This window comes from Cupressus sempervirens, chromosome 7 (genome assembly GCF_028749045.1).
Source record: "Cupressus sempervirens isolate cs-2001-9-10 chromosome 7, ASM2874904v1, whole genome shotgun sequence".
Lineage (NCBI taxonomy): Eukaryota > Viridiplantae > Streptophyta > Pinopsida > Cupressales > Cupressaceae > Cupressus > Cupressus sempervirens.
In genome coordinates this window covers 204,832,669-204,847,649 of record NC_143124.1, presented here as the reverse complement: position 1 = coordinate 204,847,649, position 14,981 = coordinate 204,832,669, and the positions used below count along the sequence as shown (strand labels likewise).

Below are 14,981 nucleotides of genomic sequence, written 5' to 3'. Positions count from 1 at the left end.
AAGAGGGAGATTTTTTAAAAATAATATTGTTGAAGTATCGAAATGAAGGAAATTATAGAAACCTATCATGGAATAATCATTATTTTGTCACTAATGCCAAACCTACTACTTGCTGGTAAGAAAATTGATAATTTGGTCTAAATGCTATCATTTGATTGATTAATGAAGAGTGTATGAAAAGAAAGGATAAAAAGAGTATCTAGAGAAAGGTTGAGTTATATGGTAAATAGAAGGAGCACTAAGACCAAGTATGACATTGATTATAATAGGCCAGAAACAAAATGTCAAAGTAAAAAGTAGAGATAGACAAGGAGGTTGGAGGTGTTGCTTCCTATGGAAATTGAAGGAGTGGATCCATAGTTGGAATACTAAGAAAGACACCTTAAGGAGTTGAAGGCTTGATGGGTGAACAAGCTATTAGAGACAAAGGGGATGAATGCCAAGTAGGATAGAGAACTGAATGTGAGATATATAATTTGCAAGTAAGTTTATTTATTATCATATCAATTCCTATTGTTACTTTCTAACAACTATATCAGTCTAAATAAGTCCTTTTGATTAAGGTTGACCTAACAGTCATGAGTAAATCCTTTAACCAGGTAACATTCTAATGGGATGTTCTAAATTCCTTTAAGTAGGCTCACTTTTAATAGGGTGATTGAATTCCTTTAATCAATGTCATGTTTAATAGTGTGTATTGTAACCTTTAATAGGGTTGGCTCCTCAAAAGGCGCACTTTAGAAAAGTGAAAATTGGTAGCATGTAACTGGTGGTTTTTACAAAATTGTGTTTCCACATTAAATCCTTGTGTCAAATTGTGTAAGTAATTTTGTGTTAACTTTTATGTGTACCTTAGATAATTGATTCACCCCTTGCATGCACAGATATATATTGAGTAGTGAAAGTTTTATTTGTACATTTGGACCTTAGATAACTAATTCACCCCCTCTCCTCCACCACTCTTAGTTATTCTAAATTGTTCCAATATAGTTGACTTCCTTTAAACAACATACAATATTGGATCATGTAATCCAACCACCTAGTCCTACCTAGGGTAATATGTTCTTTAGAAGAATTCCAATCCTTTGCAAAGTCAGGATCCTCAAGATACAAATTCTTGAGTTCATCAAACCCAACCACTTCGACCTAAATTTTTGTCAGCAAAAATTGTCATCTACTTAATGCATCTACAACACTATTAGATCTTCCAATTCTATATTTCAATACAAATGTATAGATGTGTAAGAAATCTACCCATTTGAACTATATTTGATTCATTTACATTGGCTATTTAAGTACTGCAATGCTTGATGATCAATATAGAAGAAAAATCATTTTTGAAACAAATAATGCCTCCATTTCTTTAAGGCCTAAACTATTAAATAGAATTCATGATCATAAAGATAATACTTCTTCTTTTCATCATTCAATTTTTCACTAAAATAGGAAATAGGCTTACCTTATTAGCTTAACATAGCCCTAGTAGTACTACCACTAGCATCACAACCCACTTGGAATACTTTGTTAAAATTAGGAAGCTCTAAGATAGGTTTCTTTCTCACCTTCTTCTTTAGCAACTCAAAAATCCTTGCAACTCCTATAGTCCACTTGAACTCTTTTCTACCTCCTCTCATTGTTTCAATTAGGGGTACATATATACTATTGAAATTCCTAATGAACTTCCTATAAAGACAAGCCAAACCATTGAATGACCTCACTTCAATAGTATAACTTAGAGTAGGCTATTCTAGGATGACCTTCACCTTCTTTAGGTCCACCTTCAACCAATACAAATAACCCCAAATAAACTAACTCTTTTTTTAACAAAGATACAATTCTTCAAATTAATCAAGAATTTCTCCTCCCTCAACCTCTGAAGGGCACTATGAATGTGCAAAAAAAATTCATCTAGAGCCTTACTAAAAATAAAAACATCATCCAAATATACAATAACAAACTTAAAATTTCTTTAGTACCTCATTCATAAGTCACATGAAGGTGCTTGATGCATTGATCAGTCTAAAGGGCATGACTAACCACTAATATAGACCCTCCTTGATCTTGAATGTAGTCTTCCACTCATCTTCCTCTCTTATTTGTATCTGGTGATAACCACTCTTGAGATCTATTTTTGTAAAGTACTGAGATCCACTCAAGTAGTCCATAAGATCATCCAACCTCAGAAAAGGAAATTGGTACTTGATGGTTATCTTATTTATAGCCCATGAGTCTATACACATCCTTCACTCTTAATCCTTCTTTGTTATCAATATTATAGGTACTACACAGACTCAATATCTCTCATATTAGAACTTTCCTCAAAAACTCATGAACTTGTATATTTAGCTCCTCAGTCTCAATAGGAGTCATCATATGAGTAACCTTATTCAGAAAACTAGCTCCAAGGACTAAATCTATTTGATGACTAATTTGTATTACTAGAGGCAACCTTTTAGGGACATTATCAGATATGAGATCTCCATACTCAGTTGATAGACATGAAACTTCAATTGAAACTTCACTACTACCTTCCTTATCCTTTATAGGAATTAAAGTATAACACATATGCTTATGTTACATTCCATCCATAAATTTTATTCCATCAAAAAGACATACATTTTCACCCTCCTTTATCAAGGGCCTCTACTTGTGATGAATTCCATCCTTTGTCAAAGAATAGGTGATTACATGAGCATCATGTATAGCATTCCTACCATACTACCATGACCTTCCCAACAAAAATGGAATACATCCATTGAGATAATGTCACAAGGAAATTCATCATGGTAACTCCTAATCTTGAACTTTACCAAAACAAATTCACTAACCAGGACCTTATGATCATCTTGCACCAGGGCAATTTTATATGGATGAGGATGTTTCTCCCTCTTGAGTTTTAGCTTTGAGACCATCTCCTCTGACACCAATTTGTTAGAGATCCCACCATCAATAATAATATCACAAAATATACCCTCACACTTGCACCTAGTATGAAATAGACTCCTCCTTCGTCCAGGTTTAGTCTTACTACTTAGCGAGCCCCTTTCATTAATCAAACCCTCTCCTCTTTCTACATCATCTAAATGTGATGACTTAGCATCATCATACACATGAGAAACCCTTTCTTGACCATCTATGTCATTCCTTGGTGTTGAGAGAACTCATAGGCATGATGGCCTTCATTTTTGCAATAAAAACATGTACCATAGAAGCCTTCTCTTTTCAAACTTTTTCCACATTTTCTACCTCTTCCTCTTTGGTCTTCAAAGTTTTGATCATGAGAGAAATTGAAACCCTCATTTGTTTGGTTTTAGTTGGTACCCTTATCTTCATTTTTCTTCTAGTCCTTATTTTATCCTCCAAATAACCTATCACCACCTCTTCCTCCTTGACTGCACTCTCTTTTCCTTCCATCAAAATTTTTGTTGAACTTCTCCTCAACTTACAAGGCAAAATGGTATACATCTAAATTCTAGTCATTCTAACTAGACTTAGCTCCTCCTGAATGCTAGGTCTTAACTCATTAAGGTAACAAGAAACCTTCTCCTTGTTTGCTTCCAAATGCCTTATCCTAATAAGGACTCATTACAACTCCTTTATATATTTCTAGATATATTTTCCCACTTTCTTTAACCCTTGCATCTTCTTGAACAGATCAAGCTCATCGTCAACATGAATAAACTGTTTCTTTAGTTTTTCCACCATGAGATCCTATCTTGTGATGTTCTCCTTTCCTCTTTTGTTCATTTCCAACTTAATCTCTTGCCACTTGATGTTGGGATGGTTTTTTAGTCTATCCTTCACAAACTTAACCCTGTCAGGGTCTTTAATCTCCTCATACTCAAAATATTCCTTCAACACATTGATCCAGTCAATCAACTCATCTAGATTTAGATTTCACAAAAACATCTCAACCTCAAGTTTAGATCTTTTTTCCAACTTGGAAATGACCCTAAAAATATTTTTCTCCATTTGTTTTAGGACTTCTCCTTTGTGTTCCCCTTCCTACCCAACATTTCCTTCTTCTTTATTTTCCTCCTCACTTTCATCCCTTATGGAAATATTTATCCCTTTATGGATCTACACTTGCAATGGTCAAACTTGTATCTAAAGGGCTCTAACATCAAAGGGAACACCTCCACCCCTTCTACCATGCTCTCTTCATGGATTCATATTCTAACTATCTAAAAACCTACTACTATATAGTCATGGTACAAATTGCCTCATAGTGGGTACTCTATCTACACATTCAGGAACTCCCACTCCAATACCACTTGATCAGGGCACAACCTAAGAAAAAATGAACACAACATGACAAGGATAGTTTTATTATCATAATTTTTATGCTATTACATCTAGTACAGTGAAAATAGACTCAACCACATGCTCTATGGGCTTACAATGCTATCAAATTCTAGAGAAAAAAACTTTTCTCATTATATCTTCTTTCAAACTCTGCAAAAATTGCCTATACAATGCAAGAAATGACCTTAAGTAACCCAAATTAGGTTTAGGATTACAAATAAATTTTAGAATATTCTATTTGGTAGTGACTACCAAAGAAGACAGTTTTAGAAGACAAGTCAAAAGTGAATGCAAAATTAGAAGAATCTAGAAATGGCAGTCCAACTTATGGGAGGCATAACTTTTTATCCAGGACTTTGAGTGACAAACCATTTACATTTTTAGAAATATCTCAAAGAGCTCTATAGCCTTATAAACCATATTTCCTCATCCCTCATTTTTCAGGCATCCACAATTTTGTTTAGTGCCTCAAATTTGACTTTGAAGCATTCTTAAGTGGTCTCTAGGCAACTTAAAATTGTAATAACTTTCAAACAGTAAAGCCTTTTGACTGAATCCTTTTTTTTCTACAATGTTTTAAATTAAAAGTAAAATCACCCCTCCAAATTAACCCCTCCAAATCATCATAATTATGGCTCAATTACAAAATAACCTATCTTTTATATTGGCACATACCTTGAGGTGCTAAAAAGTATATTCTTTTGCATAATATAGGATTGCCTTTGCACCACTTTATGCTCCTAGATCAAGAAGTCAAGATTACAATATGCTAACCCACATGTGTGCCTTCATTATAGTAATTTTCAATAGAAATATAAGAACTATCACTCACAACTATCCTAGACAATGTACAAGCATTTCTTAAATAGGAAATTTTATGCTTCTCAAGAAGGTTCTAGACACTCAAATTTAATACCTAGGGACAAAAGACCCAAACAATACATATAGAGTCAGCCAAATATATTTTTGACACATAATTTGGAAGTTTTGGTTGGCCCAAAATTGGAAGGCCATAAATTTTGAACCATTTCTCTGACTGGCTATTATAACTACTTTTTAGAATCATCAACTCTTGGTCTATAGGTCTAGATTGATACAAGTGCTCATTCATCAAGTTTTTGGTCCTTATCTAGGCATGTTTAGGCCTCAAATGGTGAGTCTAATGTTTTCATACAAAAATTACATACCAAAAATTTGTAATAAATAAATGAATACTCATGATATGGAACTAAGCCTCAACTAGTAGGTTGATATATCCAAGATGAATATCTACCTCTGAAATTAGGACATTCCAAGCTTGTATGACTACCTTATTAAGTAGCAAGCCTCTAGAAACAACTCTATACTAAGACAACCCTTATTCAAGAAACAAAAAAGAAATATTTTTGGGTGATGCAAGATTTATCTTATACCTAGGATGCTCATGCATCACCTCCTTTCATGTCATCTCATTCTCTATAGATTCTCTCCCTTTAGTCATTCTCTCCCTCTTTATTCACTCTCTCCCCCTTTGACAAAAATGCCAAATCTATAATTACCAAATAAGATACTTATAAAACCTTGTAGCTATACTATGTACCTTCCATGAGCTATTTACATCAATTTAATTACAAACATTTTCATAACTTCAAAAATATTCCTAAAGTGTGAAATCTTGCTTCAACTCTACAAAGATATACCTAATCATCCACGAATTGATGGAACATGTATCATCACTTAGTGAATCTTAGAAAGGGGGAGAACCTCTAAATTACCTCTTAGATACTCAAAGTATCCTTAGGAAATGGCTTGGTAAATATATCAAATTTTTCTTCTTTAGACTTCACATATTCAAGCCTTACTTGCTTCTCTTTTACTTTCTCTCTCATGTAGTGATACTTGATAGATGTATGATTGGTTTTTGCATGTATGAATGGATTTTTTGGTATATTTATTGTAGTAGTGCTTTCATAGTAGATAGTAATAGGCTTGGTAAATCCTTGCATTCCTTCCAAAAATTTCTTAATCCAAAAAATATTAGAATAATTAATTTAAAAAATAAAAAACTTAGCTTCAGTAGTAGATTGTGAAATAAAACTCTGATTCTTGCATAACCATGCTATCAATCTTTGTCCTAAGAAGAAAGTTCCACCACTAGTACTCTTTATGTTATCTACATTAGCAACCCAATCAACATTGGTGCAAACCTTTAGTTCAAAATTACCATCTTGTTTGTACCATAATCCAAAATCTCTAGTCCATTTAAGATATCTAAATATTCCCTTAATAGTAGTCATGTCTATTTCCTTAGCATTAGATAAAAACCTTGCAAAAATTCTAACTACATGTGCAATACCTGGTTTAATATGCATAACATACTATAGTTTACCAATCATTGATCTAAAATGTGTCTCATTTACCTTACCTATAGTATTCTCCTTTGATAATTTTTATCTAGTCACTATAGGTGTACAACTAACTTTGACTCATCCATGCCAAAAGTATTCAAGATCTCCTTTGTATATTTAGACTGGGTCACAAATATGCCATCCTTTTTTTGATGAACTTGTAAGCCAATGAAAATTTTGATCTCTCCAAACATAAAATTCATAAAATATTAACTTATTTAATGAGAAAATTATTTACATAGAAAATCATCACCACTCATTATAATATCATCCACACAAAATTCAACAATCAAAACCACATTTTTAGCTTCATTCTTTAAGTACAAATCACTTTTTTTACTAGCTCTTGCAAATCCAATTTTAATCAATTATTAATTTTACCTTTCATACCAAGCCCTTTCTTCTTTCTTCATTCTATGAAATTCTTTGTTTTATTTGTAGACTATGTGTCTATGATCAGGTTCACAAAATCCTTCTAGTTGTTCTATATAGACTTCATCTTCAAGTATTATATTCAAGAATGGAGATTGAACATCCATTTTATACACTTTGAATCTCTTATAAGTAGAGCATATGCCAATAATTTTTTGTCTCCTTCGAATCTTGCAATAGGGGAAAAAGTTTCACCATAATCAATTGCCTCTTCTTGAGCATATCCTTTGCAAGCTAGTCTTTCCTTATTCCTCACAACTTCACTTTTTTCATTTAGTTTAATTATGAAAATCCATGTTGTTCATATCATATTCTTATAAGAAGGTCTTAGAACCTAGGTCTATGTGTTACTTTTCTCAATCTGATTAATCTTTCATTCATGGCATTTATCCAAGATCTTTATTCTCAAGTGCATCTTTCACTATTTTAGGTTCAAATTCAGTAATTAAAATGCAAGGTTCTTCAACTCACTTCTTTTCATGACTCCAACACTTTTATCTCTAATGATTTATTTAGGCAAATTATAATTTCTCAAATACTTTTCTAGGATAGGTTCAATTCTTTGGTCTCTAATGTTATCTATGCTCGATTAAGGCTCATCATTTTTCTTAGCTTATTTTGTTTGTGGCTTAGGTAGAATAGGTTGATGCTTAGTAGAATTCTACTAAAACTCAATAGCACTATACTATTGTTTTGATATTGCATGCTGATGTTTGGGTAAGACATTAAGTGCATCATCAAAACATAGATAAACTTATTGTAATCATTAAGTTCCTTTCTACTATCCTCGTATTCTTTTTTTCAAACTTATCCATCCTCACATTTGCACTTTCACTCATTGTGTTAGTACTTGTGTTCGAATGTTCATAAGTTTTTCTCTTGGAGGAATAACCAAGGAAAATTCCTTCATCACATTTAAAATCAACTTTACCATTTCTTGCATCTTTATGAATGTAGCATCTACATCTAAATACTTTGAAATAACTCACATTAGGTGTATGATCATATAGTAGTCCATAGATTGTTTTGTTCATTCATTTCTTCTGTTGAAATTGGTTGAGAGTATGGATTGTAGTACTTCTTCTCTCAAAAATATTTCATCAATCTCCATTTCAATCATTACTATCCTTTAACAACTAATAATAGACCTATTTCTCTTGTCAAATACTCCATTTTTTTGTAGTTTTCTTGGGAGAGATAACAATCTCTTGTTTTCATTGTCAACATAGAAGTTAGTAAAATTAATAGACATAAACTCACCACATCTATTAGATTTTAAACATTTCAATTGTTTTATAATCTCCTCTTCAAATCTACCTTTGTACCATTTGAACACATCAAAAGAATGTGATTTAAGTTTCATGAACAGGATAATCATCATCCTAGAATAATCATCAAAAAATAATATGAAATATTTGTCACTGTAATAACTACCCACTCTTATTGGTCCATATAGATCGATATGCACAAGTTCCAAGGCATCATTAGATGTATGTGACTTACATGCAAAACTTAAATTTTTCATCTTACTGATTTGACATTCTTTTCATATGGAATTCTCAAGGTTTTGCATATTTAGTAAGCCTCTAACTCTTTTCTTTCTACTTACCTTAACTATGTTCTCAAAGTTAACATGACATATTCTATTATGCCACAAATAGACATCTTCAACTTTTTATAAACTATAGGATTAAGATAAAACATATTACCTTTAGTTTTTTCACTAGTACTGACATGATTTCCATCATCATCAAATATTTTCACATTTTTATTTTGAAATTCAAGCTTATGAGCTATATTATACAATTGTGAAACACTCAAAAAATTGTATTTTAGTCCTTGTACCCAATTTGCATCATCATATTATTAGTTATTATTAAGAGTCAATGATCCTCTACCTTTCACTAGAAATGGTTCATATCATTCCCTATCTTAACAATTCCACCATCACATTCTTCATATTTGTCAAACTTACTAAGATCAGTAATCATATGATATGATCATCCACTATCAGTGATCAAAGAATCATTCTTGATAAAATATTACAAAAGTGTTTTACCTTCTTCATACTTTTCCTAATTAAAGTCTTCTTTCACCACAACATACACTACTTCTACTCCATATTTATCATCTTCAGTATATGAGTTCATGTGTTCTTCCTTAGCAATATAATGCAATTTATTCTCTTTGTCTTACTAGTCTTTTTTATTCATATACTTGTAATATTCTCATTTATATCTTTCTCATCATCCCTATACTTGTTACGACATCTAAAAGAAAAATGTCCCACTTTATTACATTTGAAACATATAAGAGGTAATTTATTATTGTCTCTGGATAACCTCCTTGTAATTGATGCTTCAATCTCAGCTATATCATCATCTAATTCTAACTCAATTTCATATTTACTACTCTTGTCTTTCTTTGAACTACCAAGGGTTAGTGAAGACTTGAAAGAATTCCCAAGTGTAGGCATCTTATTATCATAATTTCTCAATTTAAATGTAGTCAACTAATTAACTAAACCATCAAGTATAAGAACATTACCAAACATGAATCTAACTTGTTGAATCATAGACACTTTTATAGCATAGACAGGTAAGATCAGTTCAAAGAACCTGTTGGTGTTTGAAAATGTTACCCATTTCCAATTACCCTAATGAGAACAAGATACATCTAGGGGCAGCTAACTCCCATTATCAACACATCCATTCAGACACCAGGCCAACTATAAGGCATGACCCTTCTTCTACTTTAGGCTCTACAAAACCTAGGTGGGTAGACCTGTAGATTCTTTATATGGTACCAGTTGTTAAAGCATACACTGAATCTAATATGAAGCAGATAAAACCCTTATTTCTTCTATACTCAACCAAGAATCATAAGTGTGAAATAGCTAAGAACATAACTCATGAAACTGGCAAGCTAAGTGTGGGTTAACATTGAGTAGCTTTCAACATAAAAGGGAAAATTGATTTAATATGTTGATAACAACAAGACCCAAGTATGAACAATAGAACTTAATGATCCTATCTCTGACCAATGCCTTATCTATTGGGAAATTAAATGAATCATAACCATACATCTCCTGGAAACCTCAAACATATCTCTACATTAAGATCCTTGATCTATCTTTCACCTTGTGAATAGACATCTGCTACAGAATGAATCTCATACTCAGAAAATCCAATCATGAAATCTGCAAACCCTGTGACAAATATCAAGCAATTACATGGTTCTTTGTTCCATAAGCAAGACATTTTAACCACATACATTTCAAAATATAATGCAACCTAATTCATGCTCTTTGATCACAAATTAGAAGAAATAATAGAGCCATAATCAGGAGACAAGATTCAAACTGAACTTCAAACTTTTGCTACCCTTTATTTGTTTTCCTTGAAATCAAATACATGAAATGTACAGAAAATAACTCATAGATCACCCAACAGAAAAGAACTATCTGCAAAACTTAAAATGTTGTTCAATACAAGAAGAAATGCTGAAGAATGGTTTCTCAGTGCCAAAAATTGGAACCCTTACAAATTAAAGAAAGAAAGAAAGATATAGCAAGAAATGAATTCCCGGATCTAAATCTTTACTTGACAAGTGTCCACTTGAAAATCAATCTTCTAGCAACTGAAAACTTCTTCCTTCCATCATCCCTTCTGATCTGATTTTGTTTCATCATTAATCTGTAACAAACTTGCAAAATATCCTTGTCTAATGATGAAAACCCTTTACTTGCCAAAATATCTGATTGCCCCATGAAAAAGCCAGTGAAAATGAGTTTTTACTGAGTAAATCAGAACAAATTCGACCCTAACTACATTTCCATTGCCTTCTACTGATATTCAGGTCATTATCTTGACAGAAAACAAATCTGAACTTCCTGGTATGAATATGGTTGCACTTTAGGTACCTAATAGAAAACCTCGTGTAGCTCAAACTAACTGATACCTGTGCAAAAACTGACTTTAGAATCGAAAAGTTTGTCTTCTCCCGATTCCGACGATATATAACACTTCATATTTTGGTTAATGGAAGCGCTTAAAATTGCCATTTGAAAAATGTCCCCTCCGATTATAAAAAGCTTAGGTCTGCAACTCAAGATTTTAAAAAATTCAAAATTTTAAAATCTCTAATGTTCAGACTTTGTGAAAATGACCTCTTGAATTTAAAAAATTTTCTGAACGTGCACACCCACTAGAAAATAATTAAAATATTATTTTTTAATTTCTTTGAAATTTTCCCTTATCCTCTGAATTCGGGGTCAAATTTCTCTTCACCAAGTGCCACGTGGCATTTTTTGATTTGCTCCTTCAACATACAGTCATTGCCCAGTCACTCACGCCACATCATCATCGCTACCTTGCTATATTAAACCTCATGCATCTTCTGCTTAGCGATTTAACGAGAGCCACTGGATCGGCCACATGGTACAATCTGGTGCGCTCCTGACATTTCCTTGCCACCTCATCATCTGCCTTGGAACTTGCTGCCACGTGTCGCATGTTGATTCACTGACGCTCCTCCAAGCGGGACCCACATAACACTTTGAATCTCGCCGGAGTTGAGGTTTTCCGGCGACCTCGCTATGTCGCTAGCCAGATTTTTTGAGATTTTTCGGCTAGCGACATAGCGACTAGCCGAATTTTACGCTTTTCCGGCCTCTCCATGTTTGCTAACGTCATCCATTTTAATTGTGTTTGTCTTCAAAATTAATGCTCCAATTGGCATCCACTTCGCATTACCACGGCATCCATGACGGGCCCACCACGCAGACACTTGTCCTCTTGAAAGGGCGCGTCATTTGATACACCAAGCCTTCTCAACATATTTCATTTAAACAATTAAGAAGTTTACCACATAGCTAATGTGGGATAAAGGAAAAAATGAAGCCCATTCCCTATCTGTGAAAGCACACCCGTATTCTTTGAACTGCATTGTTACTGCAGAGTGCCTATGCTTGATTTGTACACGGTTTTATTGCTAAAGTCATCTTCACCTTTCTTTTCAATAGCTTCATAACTGTTTTGTCTTTGACTTGCGGATTTCCTTTTAATGCTGTGGCTTTTCAAATGCTGCCCCTGTAACTATATTTTCTCAGCATGAAATGGGTCGGGGTGGCCGATGGTTTCGGGATCCTGTGGAGAATGCTTCTCCCATGCCTTGGGAATTAGCCACAACTTGTATTCATCCAGTCATTCTATCCAAAGTTTATCTCTGGACCTCGTTCCCCAATATTGTTACTTTTTCATGCCGTATCCTGGGAACGTTTTTGGTACCTCCTATTTAAAATGTGTCATGTATTTTGTTCTGATGAGGCTCTTCTGTATGTCCCTCTACCGCATAGAATCCTTTTGTGTATGGCGTGGCAAACTTGTTCCTCCTTTTTTTTACTAAATGGTCTTCATGCGGGCTTCCAAGACGGCTCTCTTTTAACAAAACTTTGAACCTGTGGTTTCCTTGCTATTTTGCATGAGTTTCTTTGTTTGATGCCTGCAACTGCCCTTGAGTTTGTCCTCTTTGGGCTAGTGTCTTCTAATAATGCATATCTTTTAAGAAAGCATGGGCTTTGCTTTTCATTCTGTGCCCCTTTTTTTAAAATGCATTGAGCCCCATCAAACATTCCACTAAACATGCCATTATTGTTTTTATTTATCATATGCCATCATATGCCTCATAGTTGCTCTTAAATCTTGCATTGGAATTCCACTTAAATGATATCATCTTATAATGTGCGGACTGTTGCTTGTCTTTACCTTTGACTGGTAACAAGTCCCCTTTTCTTTATATAAGGACATACGAACATATACATCCTATTCTTTGAATAATCTGAAGCTTGGATTTCTAAAATAATCACATATTAAGAATAGGTCATCTTTTATCAAATACCAACACCCTAATGATCTTGAATCAACCCTTCAACCTGGAGAATTCAGTCGGATCCCAAAGTGGGTCCGACTAAAAAAAAAAATCATTTTTGAACAACTGAAATGCTGGAACGATCAACTGCACACCTTGAACTGATCAGAACCAAATTTGACCATTGACTAATCAAATAAAACTCACTTTATCATTTTCTTGCAGACTGTCAAATTTGCGCCAGGAGGTCCGTTGACTGTCCTTGAAAAATTGACCAAAACACCTAATCGGGCTCTGACAGCTAGCACACTGACTCTTTGTCCCACATTCTTTCCCCTTGTCAAATCTCGTTTCATGAAGAATTTGGAGTCAAAAGATATTTGTTTTCAAAGTTGCCTGCTAAGAATCACCTGCAGATAAACAAGTCAGAAAACACTAAACTGGGTTTAGAAACGGCTTGAAAAATTGGGTAAACGGGCACATAGGAAGACGAAAAATGGGACATTCATTCTTTGTTATGAGGATATTATGGATCTATGATTTAGGCTCATGATGAATCACAGGACGCAAATGGCAGACGTTCAAAGTGGGCTACTTAGAATTTTGTAAACTGGGCATGCTGATAGAAAGCATTTTTTGCGAATGGAATCGACCTGAAAAAAATGCAAAAGGATTCGTCAAGACTTAAAAATTGAAGCATAGAAATTCTCTGATGCCTAGAACACAATGTAAAAAGAAAATTTTCATTTGGGTCAACTGGGTCAAAGATATGATTGGTCGAACAGGGCTTCCTAGAATTGTGAACAACTAGTCAAATGCACAAAACAGGAAATGACCAACTTTGGGGGGTGTGAAACTTGGTCAAACGAATTTGAAATGACTTGAAAATTGAAACACAGGTTCTTTGATATGCATAATAATCATCCCCAAAGTGACTAGTCATAAATTAGTCCTGGGTAAGAGATATTAAGATGCAAACTGGGCCTCTGATCGCTATTTGACACTTGGGCAGAATTGCAAATTTTGACACTTGGGCAGAATTGCAAATTTTGACACTAGCTCAAAATGGGACTTAGCAGAATGGTTCAAAATTTCATTTTAACTTCATAGAACACATAGATGCACTAAATGAAAGGTGTTAGAAATATTAAACACCTCTTAGGCCTCAGACTAACAACCGGGTACAATCTCATTTAAAAGCATTCAAGGGCTTGATTTTTTCAATGGTTCTCAAAATTGACCATGCAATTTTTAGTCCCAAAAGTGGCTCTGTCTGGGGATGCATGCTGACAAGGATTTAGATCTCTGGAGGAAGCAGACCATTCCCAAAAACTTCAGAACTTCCCTCGAACAGCTTATTGAAAGCAAGGAAACAACTACAACTACCAAGACTATGTACATACGATGGCTGCAGGCCACCAAAAAGTTTCAGAACTTTTTACCTCTATCAAACACCTGATTCTCATTCACATCTCCCTGAGGTAAACTGAAATTCTCATTATCATTTGTTTCACCCAACGTATCAACATTTGCAATTAGCTCAATAGGCAAAACAAAACTATCGTCATCTTCATAGTGCATATAAAAATCAAACATACTTTCTTCATCTTGCCCACTATGAAAAAATGGATCAGCATGACCATAACAACCGAAATCAAACTGAAACTGATCACTACTGATTCAATCATGGATTCTTTCAACTGGAAAAACAAAGTGCTCATATTCAACTTCATTCAACGAGTTACATGAATCAGATGGTAACTCACCTTGTGCTTCCATAAATGAAGAGTATGTGAAATCTAATCGTTGCCTACTTGCAACCATGTTACTCTTTGAATCAGATTTATCCTTTGCTGAAACCTCTTCACACTCAAAACATTGATTAGTCACCATATATGAAAATTCATTCTGAAAGTGTTGATCTAGACTATGCTGATCACTATCATTTTCTTCATCAAACTGAATGTCGGAATACACCTTGAACTCATC

General features: G+C 34.0%; 1 pseudogene; it reads right to left on the bottom strand.

The window, feature by feature from the left end:
* Positions 1-11,638, bottom strand: part of LOC149546217 (leucine--tRNA ligase, cytoplasmic pseudogene) — a 94,023-nt pseudogene extending 82,385 nt beyond the window's left edge.
* Positions 11,639-14,981: the final 3,343 nt, after the last annotated feature.